The 16374-nt window shown below is 41.8% G+C and overlaps 7 non-coding genes across 7 annotated transcripts; 2 read left to right on the forward strand and 5 right to left on the reverse strand.

The window, feature by feature from the left end:
- Positions 1 to 277: 277 nt before the first annotated feature.
- On the reverse strand, positions 278 to 351 carry TRNAN-GUU (transfer RNA asparagine (anticodon GUU)). Its single transcript has one exon. It is a non-coding gene; the product is annotated as a tRNA-Asn (tRNA).
- A 175-nt stretch (positions 352 to 526) lies between these two features.
- Positions 527 to 598, forward strand: TRNAM-CAU (transfer RNA methionine (anticodon CAU)). The gene has a single exon. It is a non-coding gene; the product is annotated as a tRNA-Met (tRNA).
- Positions 599 to 2226: 1628 nt separating this feature from the next.
- Positions 2227 to 2300, reverse strand: TRNAN-GUU (transfer RNA asparagine (anticodon GUU)). Its single transcript has one exon. It is a non-coding gene; the product is annotated as a tRNA-Asn (tRNA).
- A 174-nt stretch (positions 2301 to 2474) lies between these two features.
- Positions 2475 to 2546, forward strand: TRNAM-CAU (transfer RNA methionine (anticodon CAU)). Its single transcript has one exon. It is a non-coding gene; the product is annotated as a tRNA-Met (tRNA).
- A 640-nt stretch (positions 2547 to 3186) lies between these two features.
- TRNAN-GUU (transfer RNA asparagine (anticodon GUU)) lies at positions 3187 to 3260 on the reverse strand. The gene has a single exon. It is a non-coding gene; the product is annotated as a tRNA-Asn (tRNA).
- A 918-nt stretch (positions 3261 to 4178) lies between these two features.
- TRNAN-GUU (transfer RNA asparagine (anticodon GUU)) lies at positions 4179 to 4252 on the reverse strand. Its single transcript has one exon. It is a non-coding gene; the product is annotated as a tRNA-Asn (tRNA).
- Positions 4253 to 5163: 911 nt separating this feature from the next.
- On the reverse strand, positions 5164 to 5237 carry TRNAN-GUU (transfer RNA asparagine (anticodon GUU)). The gene has a single exon. It is a non-coding gene; the product is annotated as a tRNA-Asn (tRNA).
- Between the last annotated feature and the right edge of the window lie 11137 nt (positions 5238 to 16374).

Here is a 16374-nt window from a genome sequence, read left to right on the forward strand (position 1 = left end):
TGACTGATTGTTCCAAGTCAACAAAATAAGACTAGATTCAAGTTAGTACCATAAAAAAATTCCTAGACATAGATTTAATAGTCATTATTTTAAAGAGCTTTTGTAAGATTCTTTATCTACTGAAGAACAGAGGAGAAACATTGGTACTTTCTGATGAAGAGTGAAGCTTTCAGGAGCTTCTGTGACTTAAGATCAGGAACACTATACCACAAGAGGTGATTTAATGTTTTAACTTGTCAACATCTAGTTCTCCAAAATGTGACCAAAAAGTCGATTACGTCCCTGGGTGGGATTGAACCACCAACCTTTCGGTTAACAGCCGAACGCGCTAACCGATTGCGCCACAGAGACCCCTCTAAAGTTGTATCAAATTAGTGATCTAAAAATGATTTATTGAAATATGTGTAAAAGGCCAACATCTGGAGATCTTTTGTAAAACTCTTCCTCCATTAAAGAACAAAAAATTTAAATTGGTACTTTCTTGTCAAGAGGTAAGCTTTCAGGAGCTGAAGCTGTTTATATGATTAGCAGAGTGGCGCAGTGGAAGCGTGCTGGGCCCATAACCCAGAGGTCGATGGATCGAAACCATCCTCTGCTATCTTTGTTTTTTTTATAATTATTTGTTGATTAAACCAATACAAAACTGAGATTAATATTTTGGCTCAGTTCTATCTTTTTTATTATGTTAAAAAAGAGATTTAGTAAAACTGTTCATCCATTAAAGAACAAAGAAACACATTGGTACAAACACTAAAATGTGCTTCAATGGTTTCCTAAAAACTTACCTAATTAACTACTTTTAAGAGGAATTGTATCAGAGAAGTCTAGATATACTGCATAACAAGAGGTGGTTTTATATTTTAACTTGTCTACCTAAGGTTCTTCAAAATATGATCACAAGGTCAAAAATATCCCTGGGTGGGATTAAACCACAAACCTTTGAGATAGAAACCAAATGTGCTGACTGATTGTTCCAAGTCAACAAAATAAGACTAGATTCAAGTTAGTACCATAAAAAAATTCCTAGACATAGATTTAATAGTCATTATTTTAAAGAGCTTTTGTAAGATTCTTTATCTACTGAAGAACAGAGGAGAAACATTGGTACTTTCTGATGAAGAGTGAAGCTTTCAGGAGCTTCTGTGACTTAAGATCAGGAACACTATACCACAAGAGGTGATTTTAATGTTTTAACTTGTCAACATCTAGTTCTCCAAAATGTGACCAAAAAGTTGATTACGTCCCTGGGTGTGATTGAACCACCAACCTTTCGATTAACAGCCGAACGCGCTAACCGATTGCGCCACAGAGACCCCTCTAAAGTTGTATCAAATTAGTGATCTAAAAATGATTTATTGAAATATGTGTAAAATGCCAACATCTGGAGATCTTTTGTAAAACTCTTCCTCCGTTAAATAACAAAAAAAAAACAAATTGGTACTTTCTTGTCAAGAGGTAAGCTTTCAGGAGCTGAAGCTGTGTATATGATTAGCAGAGTGGCGCAGCGGAAGCGTGCTGGGCCCATAACCCAGAGGTCGATGGATCGAAACCATCCTCTGCTATCTTTGTTTTTTTATAATTATTTGTTGATTAAACCAATACAAAACTGAGATTAATATTTTGGCTCAGTTCTATCTTTTTTATTATGTTAAAAAAGAGATTTAGTAAAACTGTTCATCCATTAAAGAACAAAGAAACACAATGGTACAAACACTAAAATGTGCTTCAATGGTTTCCTAAAAACTTACCTAATTAACTACTTTTAAGAGGAATTGTATCAGAGAAGTCTAGATATACTGCATAACAAGAGGTGGTTTTATGTGTTATACTGCATAACAAGAGGTGGTTTTAACTTGTCTACCTAAGGTTCTTCAAAATATGATCACAAGGTCAAAAATATCCCTTGGTGGGATTAAACCACAAACCTTTGAGATAGAAACCAAATGTGCTGACTGATTGTTCCAAGTCAACAAAATAAGACTAGATTCAAGTTAGTACCATAAAAAAATTCCTAGACATAGATTTAATAGTCATTATTTTAAAGAGCTTTTGTAAGATTCTTTATCTACTGAAGAACAGAGGAGAAACATTGGTACTTTCTGATGAAGAGTGAAGCTTTCAGGAGCTTCTGTGACTTAAGATCAGGAACACTATACCACAAGAGGTGATTTAATGTTTTAACTTGTCAACATCTAGTTCTCCAAAATGTGACCAAAAAGTCGATTACGTCCCTGGGTGGGATTGAACCACCAACCTTTCGGTTAACAGCCGAACGCGCTAACCGATTGCGCCACAGAGACCCCTCTAAAGTTGTATCAAATTAGTGATCTAAAAATGATTTATTGAAATATGTGTAAAAGGCCAACATCTGGAGATCTTTTGTAAAACTCTTCCTCCATTAAAGAACAAAAAATCAAATTGGTACTTTCTTGTCAAGAGGTAAGCTTTCAGGAGCTGAAGCTGTTCATATGATTAGCAGAGTGGCGCAGTGGAAGCGTGCTGGGCCCATAACCCAGAGGTCGATGGATCGAAACCATCCTCTGCTATCTTTGTTTTTTTTATAATTATTTGTTGATTAAACCAATACAAAACTGAGATTAATATTTTGGCTCAGTTCTATCTTTTTTATTATGTTAAAAAAGAGATTTAGTAAAACTGTTCATCCATTAAAGAACAAAGAAACACATTGGTACAAACACTAAAATGTGCTTCAATGGTTTCCTAAAAACTTACCTAATTAACTACTTTTAAGAGGAATTGTATCAGAGAAGTCTAGATATACTGCATAACAAGAGGTGGTTTTATATTTTAACTTGTCTACCTAAGGTTCTTCAAAATATGATCACAAGGTCAAAAATATCCCTGGGTGGGATTAAACCACAAACCTTTGAGATAGAAACCAAATGTGCTGACTGATTGTTCCAAGTCAACAAAATAAGACTAGATTCAAGTTAGTACCATAAAAAAATTCCTAGACATAGATTTAATAGTCATTATTTTAAAGAGCTTTTGTAAGATTCTTTATCTACTGAAGAACAGAGGAGAAACATTGGTACTTTCTGATGAAGAGTGAAGCTTTCAGGAGCTTCTGTGACTTAAGATCAGGAACACTATACCACAAGAGGTGATTTAATGTTTTAACTTGTCAACATCTAGTTCTCCAAAATGTGACCAAAAAGTCGATTACGTCCCTGGGTGGGATTGAACCACCAACCTTTCGGTTAACAGCCGAACGCGCTAACCGATTGCGCCACAGAGACCCCTCTCAAGTTGTATCAAATTAGTGATCTAAAAATGATTTATTGAAATATGTGTAAAAGGCCAACATCTGGAGATCTTTTGTAAAACTCTTACTCCATTAAAGAACAAAAAATCAAATTGGTACTTTCTTGTCAAGAGGTAAGCTTTCAGGAGCTGAAGCTGTTTATATGATTAGCAGAGTGGCGCAGCGGAAGCGTGCTGGGCCCATAACCCAGAGGTCGATGGATCGAAACCATCCTCTGCTATCTTTGTTTTTTTTATAATTATTTGTTGATTAAACCAATACAAAACTGAGATTAATATTTTGGCTCAGTTCTATCTTTTTTATTATGTTAAAAAAGAGATTTAGTAAAACTGTTCATCCATTAAAGAACAAAGAAACACATTGGTACAAACACTAAAATGTGCTTCAATGGTTTCCTAAAAACTTACCTAATTAACTACTTTTAAGAGGAATTGTATCAGAGAAGTCTAGATATACTGCATAACAAGAGGTGGTTTTATGTGTTATACTGCATAACAAGAGGTGGTTTTATATTTTAACTTGTCTACCTAAGGTTCTTCAAAATATGATCACAAGGTCAAAAATATCCCTGGGTGGGATTAAACCACAAACCTTTGAGATAGAAACCAAGTGTGCTGACTGATTGTTCCAAGTCAACAAAATAAGACTAGAATTAAGTTAGTACCATAAAAAAATTCCTAGACATAGATTTAATAGTCATTATTTTAAAGAGCTTTTGTAAGATTCTTTATCTACTGAAGAACAGAGGAGAAACATTGGTACTTTCTGATGAAGAGTGAAGCTTTCAGGAGCTTCTGTGACTTAAGATCAGGAACACTATACCACAAGAGGTGATTTAATGTTTTAACTTGTCAACATCTAGTTCTCCAAAATGTGACCAAATAGTCGATTACGTCCCTGGGTGGGATTGAACCACCAACCTTTCGGTTAACAGCCGAACGCGCTAACCGATTGCGCCACAGAGACCCCCCTAAAGTTGTATCAAATTAGTGATCTAAAAATGATTTATTGAAATATGTGTAAAATGCCAACATCTGGAGATCTTTTGTAAAACTCTTCCTCCGTTGAAGAACAAAAAAAAACAAATTGGTACTTTCTTGTCAAGAGGTAAGCTTTCAGGAGCTGAAGCTGTGTATATGATTAGCAGAGTGGCGCAGCGGACGCGTGCTGGGCCCATAACCCAGAGGTCGATGGATCGAAACCATCCTCTGCTATCTTTGTTTTTTATAATTATTTGTTGATTAAACCAATACAAAACTGAGATTAATATTTTGGCTCAGTTCTATCTTTTTTATTATGTTAAAAAAGAGATTTAGTAAAACTGTTCATCCATTAAAGAACAAAGAAACACTTTGGTACAAACACTAAAATGTGCTTCAATGGTTTCCTAAAAACTTACCTAATTAACTACTTTTAAGAGGAATTGTATCAGAGAAGTCTAGATATACTGCATAACAAGAGGTGGTTTTATGTGTTATACTGCATAACAAGAGGTGGTTTTAACTTGTCTACCTAAGGTTCTTCAAAATATGATCACAAGGTCAAAAATATCCCTGGGTGGGATTAAACCACAAACCTTTGAGATAGAAACCAAATGTGCTGACTGATTGTTCCAAGTCAACAAAATAAGACTAGATTCAAGTTAGTACCATAAAAAAATTCCTAGACATAGATTTAATAGTCATTATTTTAAAGAGCTTTTGTAAGATTCTTTATCTACTGAAGAACAGAGGAGAAACATTGGTACTTTCTGATGAAGAGTGAAGCTTTCAGGAGCTTCTGTGACTTAAGATCAGGAACACTATACCACAAGAGGTGATTTAATGTTTTAACTTGTCAACATCTAGTTCTCCAAAATGTGACCAAAAAGTCGATTACGTCCCTGGGTGGGATTGAACCACCAACCTTTCGGTTAACAGCCGAATGCGCTAACCGATTGCGCCACAGAGACCCCTCTAAAGTTGTATCAAATTAGTGATCTAAAAATGATTTATTGAAATATGTGTAAAAGGCCAACATCTGGAGATCTTTTGTAAAACTCTTCCTCCATTAAAGAACAAAAAATCAAATTGGTACTTTCTTGTCAAGAGGTAAGCTTTCAGGAGCTGAAGCTGTTTATATGATTAGCAGAGTGGCGCAGCGGAAGCGTGCTGGGCCCATAACCCAGAGGTCGATGGATCGAAACCATCCTCTGCTATCTTTGTTTTTTTATAATTATTTGTTGATTAAACCAATACAAAACTGAGATTAATATTTTGGCTCAGTTCTATCTTTTTTATTATGTTAAAAAGGAGATTTAGTAAAACTGTTCATCCATTAAAGAACAAAGAAACACATTGGTACAAACACTAAAATGTGCTTCAATGGTTTCCTAAAAACTTACCTAATTAACTACTTTTAAGAGGAATTGTATCAGAGAAGTCTAGATATACTGCATAACAAGAGGTGGTTTTATGTTTTAACTTGTCTACCTAAGGTTCTTCAAAATATGATCACAAGGTCAAAAATATCCCTGGGTGGGATTAAACCACAAACCTTTGAGATAGAAACCAAATGTGCTGACTGATTGTTCCAAGTCAACAAAATAAGACTAGATTCAAGTTTTTTTTTTTAAATGCTTTTTATTGAATTTTCAACAGTATACATTCAAATAAACATTCAAATAAACAAACAGATTGTAGAAGCAAGATAATTGTCAGTCTTATTGTATATTCTTATTGTATAATCTTAGCGAGAGAGAGAGCGTTCTTTTTATCACAATTATACTTGGTGCAAAGAAAATGCACTTATCATGTACTTCACAAAAAAAAAATATACATAAAGATTACTTTAGTCTTGCCGATCTTTCAAGTACTATAATAAAATATATCCTATCATTTGTCTCAGGTAATATAGCTATTATATTGATTGATTTTTATAATTTGAGACCTTTGTATTACCAATAAACATAACTAGTTTTCACTAAATATCTTTCATCGAGTGTATTATATTAAAATTTGTAGCCAAAGTATCTTGTTCCGTGTTCCCTATTCCCTTGGTCTCATCACTGACATTTCAGTAGTTTATTAGCCAAAATATATTATAACCAGACACTAACAGACATAGACACAGACATAGACAAAGACATACTGGATATCAGTGGGAGGAGAGAGGAAGGAGAGGGGGAAAAGGGGAGGGGGGGAAGAAGTGTGGGTGGTGACCGAGGTCTGCAGTATACATAATACATTAAACATATTATATCAGTTTCCAGATGAATTAGTCAGGTTTAAAACATTTCTAGGAAAGGGCAACGGAAGAGGTAAGAAAGATAGTGCATTGTATACATCTTCATGACAAGCACTAAATAAGGGTATTTCACTCATTGGATGTTATCATTACGGCCTTAAAGCGTTGTTTAGCATCATCATCAAGTGTATTGATAAATAATTGCCATTTATTATAAAATGATCTAGTTCCGTTCCGGGGGTCTAGTCTAGCATATTTCCACTCATAATATACCATTCGTAGCAATTTTTGTTTCAATGATGCTAATTGTGGAGCAGATTTCTTTGTCCAATGCAAGAGTATACATTTTCTTGCTACGGTAAGTATAGTTATGAGGAGTGGTATAGAACTTTTTCCTATTTTATCTATAGGCCATGTATTAAAATTTAAACCCATAAATGCTGCCGGATCGAAAGTAAATGTCACTTTAAACATTGCCGAGATGTAATGTAGTACCTTATTCCAGAACTTTCTGAGTTTATAGCAATCCCACATAGAATGGGCATAGTCCGCTATAGTAGTTCCACATTTTACACAGTGTCCCTGTTCTTCTGCTACCATATATTTTCTACGATGAGAGGTGATATATGCCCTGTGAATAGTTCTAACATAGACCTCTTGGTAGTACATAGAGGTCAGGGATTTTCTAGTGATGGTGCATAATTGTGTAACATCTTCCATTGTTCTCAAAGATGGTATATCTATTTTCCACTTGTGTAACAATGTATCCCATTGAGGACTATGTGAGGAATTATGCTTAATCAAGATTCTATATAAGTATTGTAATTTATATGGGTGTGAAATCAGGTATACTAGTAGTGAATCTATTGTTTTCACTTGGGAAAGTATAGGAGTTATTAAAGGTAAAGGACCTAGTGTTTCCTGACTTTGCACAAAATGTCGGACTTGAAAGTACATGAATCTATTTTTAGTAGGGATTGCATATTTTTCCATTAATGTTTGAAAAGAGGAGACACCTCCACCTGGATCGAAGACTTTGTATGATGTGTCCAGGCCTTTTTGCCTCCAGATGTTGAACCATGGGTTGTCAATGGACGGTTTAAAAGACGGGTTTCCCCACAACGGAATGAAATAGGATCTTTTTACATCTCTATGTAATTTTTTGTTAGTATTAAACCATACTGTAAATGTGTCTTTGAATAAAATATGATTTTTTATATTCGAAGGTATCTCAGATCGACTACTTTGTATCAGGGCTGCTGGGGCATATGGAGCGCAAATCGCTCTGTCTAAATTCTTGTCAGTATAAATTGCCTTATTTAACAACCAATCATTGATATACCTAAAGAATATAGCAGCAGTATATGTCTGAATGTCCGGAAAACCTAATCCTCCATCCAGCCTTGGGGTCTTTATTTTGAGTTTAGCTATCCTAGGGCGTTTTTTACGCCACAAGAACTTTGAAAAAATAGCCTCAATCTTCAAAACATCCGGATTCTTTAAAGCTATCGGTATCATTTGCATATGATACAAAAGTTTCGGGAAAACTATCGACTGTATTACAGCCATTCGGCCTAACATGGATAGTGGCATTTCAGCCCAAGAATCTAGTTTTGTAGAAATGTCCGAAATTACCTTTGTATAATTCAAATCATATAATTTACCCAAGTCTGCAGTTATGTTTATACCTAGGTATTTAAAGTGTGATGTCGTAATAGCGAATGGAACATTCAAAGCTTTCAGGGCATTTGGGTCAAAGCTGCCCAGTGGTAACAGCTCCGACTTTGACAAATTTATCTTATATCCAGATGCTCTCCCGAACGAGTCCACCAGCTGTAGAATTGCTGGGATAGTATGTGTAGGATCAGAAATAAAAATCAAAGTGTCATCAGCAAAGAGTGCTATTTTTAAATGTTCTTTACCTATTTTAATACCCTGTATTTCTGAAGAGGCTCTGATCGCTACTGATAATGGTTCAATAGCTATATCAAAGAGGAGTGGGGATAGGGGGCATCCTTGGCGTGTGCCTCTCCCTAGTTTAAAGGGTTGTGAATAAATACCATTACAGGCTACTGTTGATTTAGGGGATGAGTAGAGGGATTCAATGATTTTTACAAAAGCTGGGGGGAAGCCAAATTTCTCTAATGTGCGTATAAGGTGAGGCCACAGCACTAGGTCGAAGGCCTTTTCCGCGTCCAATGACAGCACCATATGTGGCAGTCCATCAGAGGCAGCCAAGGCCCTCGACCCCTGCACTGCGGCCAACACCCGGCGCACATTTACAACTGCATGACGGCCCGCGATGAAACCCGTCTGATCTGTGTGTATGATTGCTGGTAATACCGCTTTCAATCTCTCTGCCAATATTTTAGTAAATATTTTGTAATCACAATTGAGCAGAGAGATCGGGCGATATGAAGCAGGTAGTCTCAGATCGCGGCCTGGCTTAGGAAGAACTCGGATGATGGCATCAGAGAAGTGGGCCGGTAAGTGTCCTGAGCTAATTATGTGATTAAAACATTCTTGTAAGGGTTTGTAAATTTTTTCGCCCATTATTTTATAAAACTCGTTGGAGTATCCGTCAGGTCCTGGTGATTTTGCTAACTTTAACTGGCCTATTGCCCATCTCACCTCTTCTAACGTTACCGGGTTTACTAATGTTTGGATTACTGAGCTGGGGACTTGGGGTAATTCTTGAGATTCCCAAGAAAAAGGAGAATAGCGAGGGGAGGATATGTTTGGACCAGGGGTTTCGTCAGTTAACTCGTCCGGGAGAGCACCCGGTGGTGTATAAAGGGCCTCATAGAAAGATTTCAGTTCTTCCATTATCTGTGTATCTGAGTTTGTCATAGTTCCATCCGCCATTTTCAGCGGGTGTATTGTATTAGATGTTCTAGGTCCCCTGAGCAAATTGGTTAAAAGTTTACCCACTTTATTGCCAAACTTATAAAATTTGGAGTCAATATTAAACAGATATCGGTCTCCTTGTATTTGTAAGTACTCTTCAAAGTGTAGCTTAGCTAGTTTGTATTCTTCTCTATTACGGAGGGATGGGCTAAGTTTAAATGAAGCAAAAGTGGCGGTAAGTTTTGCCTGAAGATCCAGATAAGATTGTTTTTGTTGTCGCCTAAGTCTGGCCATATACCCAACAATTTCCCCTCTAAGTACAGCTTTTGCTGCTTGCCACTGTATTGCGGGATTTGGATTGGGGCTGGTGGTGTTAACATTATTCAGACAATAATCAGACCAAGTTTTAAAGATTTTATCCTTAAATTCTGGTGATTGGGATAAATGGGAGGGAAATCGCCACATCGGTCTAGCTGTTGCTTTTTGGGGTAAATTTAATGTCATTACGACAAGCCCATGGTCCGACATTACTGGAGGGAGAATTCGGACAGATGCAACATTGGAGAACATAGGTTCTGCTAAAAGAATGTAATCAATTCTTGACCAGGTGGAGTGTGTTAAAGACAAGCACGTAAATTCTTTTTCTGTTGGATTTATAGCTCGCCAAACATCTATTAGCTTAAGGGATTCCATTAAATAGGGGATATTTATTTTCGGAGAAGATTTGTGTCTCTTCGGGATAGGTGATCTGTCTAGAGTATTTGAGACCACTAAGTTGAGATCCCCACATATAATCATTGTAGATAAATCATAGGTATGAAGTTTGGAAAGTATATCTACAAAGAAGGATTTTTTATAGGGTGTTGGGGCATATAAATTACAAATAGTGAATGATTTACCATGAACAGTTATAGTAAGAATAACGTATCTACCTTCAGGGTCGGAGACCTCTGAATTGATCTGTATGTCTAAGCTCTTTTTTGCTAGTGTAATCACTCCTCGTGCTTTTTTGTTGAAAGATGCCGAACCTAGTACTGTCCATCCAAGCATATTTAATTTTTTTACTTCCTGTGGTATAAGATGCGTCTCCTGGAGACATGCAATCTCAATATTTTGTTTGGTAAGGTACGTCAATAACTTCCGACGTTTAGCCGGGGTATGTATACCTCTAACATTTAAAGAGCCCAGACATAGAGACATTTATTACAATATATGTATAAAAAACTGGTAGCTGATAATAAGTACTCACCTCGGTCACGGAAAAAACATGAAGGAAGGGGGAGGACAAAACGAAACATATAACACCAACATAGAACATAGTTAAAGAACAAAGCCAGCTGGGCTTTTTAGAAGTAGAACTTCCATGATGAAACAAAACTATAGTTATCTATTCTGAATCTATCGGATTTCTTAAACTAACGATACTTTAGGTAATAGACAAACTAGAGAAACCCTAATGTAATATAATGCAACCTATAACTTCACATTTATGCTAACATCATTAACCTTAATATTGACCACCTTTCAATAACATTCGAGGATATTACCAAATAAGCTTAATAAGCTTAATATCTAATTCTGTCTTAAGTGCGTAATGTCACGGCCGACGGAGGTTGAGGACCCACCTCAGGTGTTTGGACCAAGGAGGACTGTATTGGAGGCCCTTGAAACTTAGCAGGCTGGATATAGGACCTCTGCATAAATACCAGGCTAAGGGTTAGGCGGAAGCTCCGAAGTGAAGGCGCGGAGTCTAACTGCCCAGCGGTCTTCTCCAGGGACCCCCGCAAGGAAGTTTGGGTTTCGCTGCGTCTGGACAGCAGGTCGCGGCCCCTCACTCGGAGAACCCAATAGCCAGGACTGGGGATGGTCAGAGGAGACCACGGGGTGTTAGGAGAAGTCCAGTAGGGAAAACGAAACGGAGGTAGCCGCCTTGGCTCGGAGGGTTCTGGGAAGGGTTAATAAACTGAAGATGGCCGACTTGGCTTGGAGGGTCCAGGGAAGGTATAAATATAACTGAAATGGCCGACTTGGCTTGGAGGGTCCAGGGAAGGTATAAATATAACTGAAATGGCCGACTTGGCTTGGAGGGTCCAGGGAAGGTACAAATATAACTGAAATGGCCGACTTGGCTTGGGGGGTCCAGGAAAGGTATAACTCGGGTCAGGAACCGGATACACAGGGACAGGCAGGACTGCAGGACCTGGGATGGGAGAGACACTGGAACATAGAAGGAGACTGGGGGCGCAGTACCACACTATAGACACTGGGAGCTGTTTGCAGAGCTATGCTGCTGCTGCAGAGTTGTACCAGCACTGAGGTACAAGGGCTGCTGGGATTTATACTCAGCCCAGCTAGTTTAGGCCAGCCTCCTACTCAGAGAGGGGATAAATCACCCTCAGCGCTGTGGTCACGTGACCCCGGCAAGATGGCGGCGCCCAGTCCCGGGAGCCGGCGTTTGCGCAGCGCCCGGACCCGCCGGGACCCGGGGAGCCCCTGTGCCAGCCTGCACCCCAGAGCCGCCCAGACCTGCACCATCGCGGCGCCAGGACCGGAGGACCCGACGGGGTGAGTAGGCAGAGCCGGACCTGGCGCCGCAGCGGCGCGTGACAGTACCCCCCCTTTTAGGAGTGGCCACAGGACACTTAGCCGGATTTCTGAGATAAAAACTCTTCACCAGGGTCGGTGCATGGACATCTACTGCTGGTACCCATGATCTCTCCTCTGGTCCGTATCCCCTCCAGTCCACCAAAAACTGAAGCTTGCCCCGAACCCGACGGGCATCAACGATTCTTTTAATTTCAAACTCTACTCCCTTCTCTACTTTGGGCGAGGTTAATTTGGGAGAGATCTTTCGGAACCGATTCAAAATCAAAGGTTTGAGCAGGGAGACGTGAAAGGTGTCGGAAACTTTAAATGAAGATGGGAGTTTTAGGCGAACCGCTACAGGGTTGATCACTCTGGTGATGGCGTAGGGGCCTATGTACCTAGGGGCCATCTTCATGGTCGGGACTTTAAGTCTGAGGTTTCTTGTGGAAAGCCAGACTCGATCGCCTACACGATAGACTGGTGCGGCTGATCGGTGCTGATCTGCAAACTTCTTATATCTGGTGGATGCCTGGCGGAGAGCCGAGTGGACATTCTTCCAAATGTTGGCAAAGAAACGAACCGAGGTGTTGACTGCTGGAACGTCACTAGCCGGGAGCTGAGAGAACTCGGGTACTTTGGGGTGCCTACCGTAAACTACCAGGAACGGAGTGGTTTGACTTGAGCTATGATAAGCGTTATTATGGGAGAACTCTGCCCAGGGAAGTAACTCCGCCCAGTTGTCCTGGGATGAGGATAGATAAAGTCGAAGAAATGTCTCGAGGTCTTGATTTACCCTCTCTGTTTGCCCATTAGTTTGCGGGTGGTAGGCAGTTGAGAACTTGAGCTGTATGCGGAGAACTGAACATAAAGCTCTCCAAAACCTGGCTACAAATTGTACCCCTCGGTCGGAGATGATCTCCTCTGGAAGCCCGTGCAGACGGAACACATGCGTGAGGAATAGCTGGGCCAGGGTAGGAGCACTAGGTAGTCCTTTTAGAGGCACGAAATGGGCCATCTTCGAGAATCGGTCAATTATGACCCAAATGGTGGTATTTTCGTTGGAGTTTGGGAGATCAGTAACGAAATCCATAGCCAGATGGGACCAGGGACGCGTCGGAATGGATAAGGGCCGGAGTTTCCCTGCGGGTGCATGTCGAGGGGACTTATGCTGTGCACAAACGGGACATGATGCAACGAAGGACTGTACATCTTTAGATAAAGAGGGCCACCAATAGGATCGTCGAATGAATTCCAGAGTTTTCTGGGAACCCACATGGCCAGCGAATTTGGATTGGTGAGCCCAGCGGAGTAACTTAGGTCGTAATGTAGAGGGTACAAAGGTTTTGCCTATCGGTGGTGTGCGGAGCTGGGTAGCGGCAAAGACCAGGGGATCAAGGACGGGTTGAGGAGACACTTCTTCTTCGAGGGAATCTAAGGACCTAGAGAGGGCGTCGGCCTTGATGTTGCGAGAGCCCGGACGGAAGGATAGTTTGAACTTAAAGCGAGTGAAGAAGAGAGCCCAACGTGCCAAGCGGGGATTGAGACATTGGGCCGTGTGCAGGTAAAGTAAATTCTTGTGATCAGTGAACACAGTAAAGGGGTGTTGAGCCCCTTCTAGGAGGTACCGCCACTCCTCGAGGGCAAGCTTTATGGCTAGGAGTTCTTGTTCCCCTATGGCATAATTCCGCTCGGCGGGAGCAAATTTTGTGGAGAAAAAACTACACGGATGCAGTTTCCCATCCTCCCCATACTGGGAGAGGATTGCCCCTACGGCCTCAGAGGAGGCGTCGACTTCTAGGACAAATGGACGCTTGACATCCGGTTGATGAAGAACAGGCGCCGTGATGAAGGCCTGTTTTAGTTTATGGAAGGCTTCGACGGCCTCTTGAGGCCACTGAGAGGGGTTAGCTCCCTTTTTAGTGAGCGCGGTGATGGGAGCCACTATAGCCGAGAAACCTAGGATAAACTTGCGATAATAATTCGCGAACCCTAGGAACCGTTGGATGGCTCGGAGGGTAGATGGTTGGGTCCAGTCGAGGATGGCAGACACTTTCTCCGGATCCATTCGTAGACCCCGTCCTGAGACTATGTAACCTAGAAATGGAACAGTCTTCCTCTCAAAGAGGCATTTCTCCAGTTTACAGTACAAGTGGTTTACTCGAAGGCGTCGCAAGACCTCCCTGACTTGGTCTCGATGGGATTCTAGATCACGGGAGAAGATTAAAATGTCGTCAAGGTATACGACTACTGAGGAGTAGAGCAATTCCCGGAAGATCTCATTTACAAAATTCTGGAAGACGGCGGGGGCATTACAAAGGCCAAATGGCATCACCAGATACTCATAGTGGCCATCACGAGTGTTAAAAGCCGTCTTCCATTCGTCCCCCTCACGGATTCGAATTAAATTATAAGCCCCTCGTAGGTCTAATTTAGTGAAGATGGAGGCTCCTTTGATTCTATCGAACAGCTCAGGGATGAGGGGCAATGGGTAGCGGTTCTTAACGGTGATCTCATTCAGGCCGCGATAATCGATGCAGGGGCGAAGAGAACCGTCCTTTTTTTTAACAAAAAAAAATCCTGCCCCCGCTGGTGAAGAAGATGGACGGATAAAGCCTTTCTGTAAATTTTCGGTAATGTAATCGGACATGGCTTTTGTCTCCGGCAGTGACAATGGATAGATTCGACCGCGCGGAGGCGTGGTTCCTGGGACTAAATCGACTGGACAGTCCCACTCCCGATGTGGGGGTAATATATCAGCGGCCTGTTTATTAAACACGTCCGAGAAGGAACGATATGGCCCCGGAATCTTAGTAGAATCTTCGGGCTCGGAGAGGCATATGGGTAAGACTTTGGTTAGACACGAATAAACACACGAGGGCCCCCAGGAGAGGATCTGCATAGTGGCCCAGTCAATATGTGGACTATGTCTCTCTAGCCACGGGAGGCCTAAAACCATGGAAAATGAAGCCCGATTGATGACTAGGAACTCCAACTGTTCGTGATGGAGGACTCCTACGGTCAGGTTTAAGGGAACGGTCCTACACGAGATCAGGCCATGAGGAATGTAACTGCCATCCACGGCCGTTAGCCTGACTGGGACTTCCAATGCTTGAGTGGGGATTTCAAAAGTCTGGACCAAGTCAAGGGAAATGAAATTTCCGGCTGCTCCAGAATCCAATAAGGCAGATATATTGACTTTGTCTTTGAGATGGAGCTGGACTGGAAGTAGGGATTCAGGACGAGTCGGAGAGGTATTGACTTGTCCTAATCGGGCCTCTCCGGACCCCATTAGGACCGAGGGTTTCCTGGACGCTTCGGACATTGGGCGATGAGATGACCGGACTCCCCACAGTAAAGGCAGAGGTTCTCACGACGGCGGCGCTGTCTCTCTTCAGGAGAGAGGTGCGTCCGATTCACTTGCATAGGTTCCTCCGAGGTTGACGCTGGAACGGAGGGCGTTCGGGGAAGCGGAAAGGGACGGCTCCGTTCTCCTCGAGACTTCTCCGCTTGTCTCTCACGATACCGCAGGTCTACCTTGTTACAGAGAGAAATTAGCTCATCCAGGGTTTCAGGAAGGTCTCGGGTTGCTAGATCATCCTTGATTCGCTCGGACAGCCCGGACCAGAATGCCGACAGTAGGGCCTCGTCGTTCCATCTAACCTCGGAGGCCAGAGTCTGGAATTGTACTACATATTGTGCCACCGAGCGATTCCCCTGTCTAACCTGGAGGATCTCCATCGCAGAAGAAGTCGAACGCCCTGGTTCGTCGAATATCCGGCGAAACTGAGCCAGAAATTCCCGATAATTAGACAGGAGTGGGTCGTCTCTCTCCCACAATGGAGAAACCCATTCCAAGGCAGTACCGGTTAGTAAGGACACAATGTACGCTACTCGGGTTTTGTCTGAAGGGAAGAGTCCCGGTTGCAGAGAGAAATGCACGTCGCATTGATTCAAGAAACCCCGGCATTGCTTGGGTGTGCCATCGAACTTGCTTGGGGGTGGCAGATGGAGTTGCCCGGAAGCGGCGGCACTGCTAAGCGATGGTCGTGCTGCGTCTGCGGAGGCTCGAGACGGAGGCGGGGTTTTAGGCAAGGAAGACTGAAGGAGGTCTTGGCGATGCGAAATGTCCTGCAGGCCCTGGGCTAATTGGCGTTGCGAGTTTTCCAAACCCTCTAGGCGGGAAGCAATTTGCTGGAGTAGTTCTGCACTAAAATTAGCTCCTGAGGCAGGATCCATGTGGCTGGTACAAACTGTCACGGCCGACGGAGGTTGAGGACCCACCTCAGGTGTTTGGACCAAGGAGGACTGTATTGGAGGCCCTTGAAACTTAGCAGGCTGGATATAGGACCTCTGCATAAATACCAGGCTAAGGGTTAGGCGGAAGCTCCGAAGTGAAGGCGCGGAGTCTAACTGCCCAGCGGTCTTCTCCA

This window comes from Crinia signifera, chromosome 3 (genome assembly GCF_055691185.1).
Source record: "Crinia signifera chromosome 3, ASM5569118v1, whole genome shotgun sequence".
In the NCBI taxonomy this organism is placed as follows: domain Eukaryota; kingdom Metazoa; phylum Chordata; class Amphibia; order Anura; family Myobatrachidae; genus Crinia; species Crinia signifera.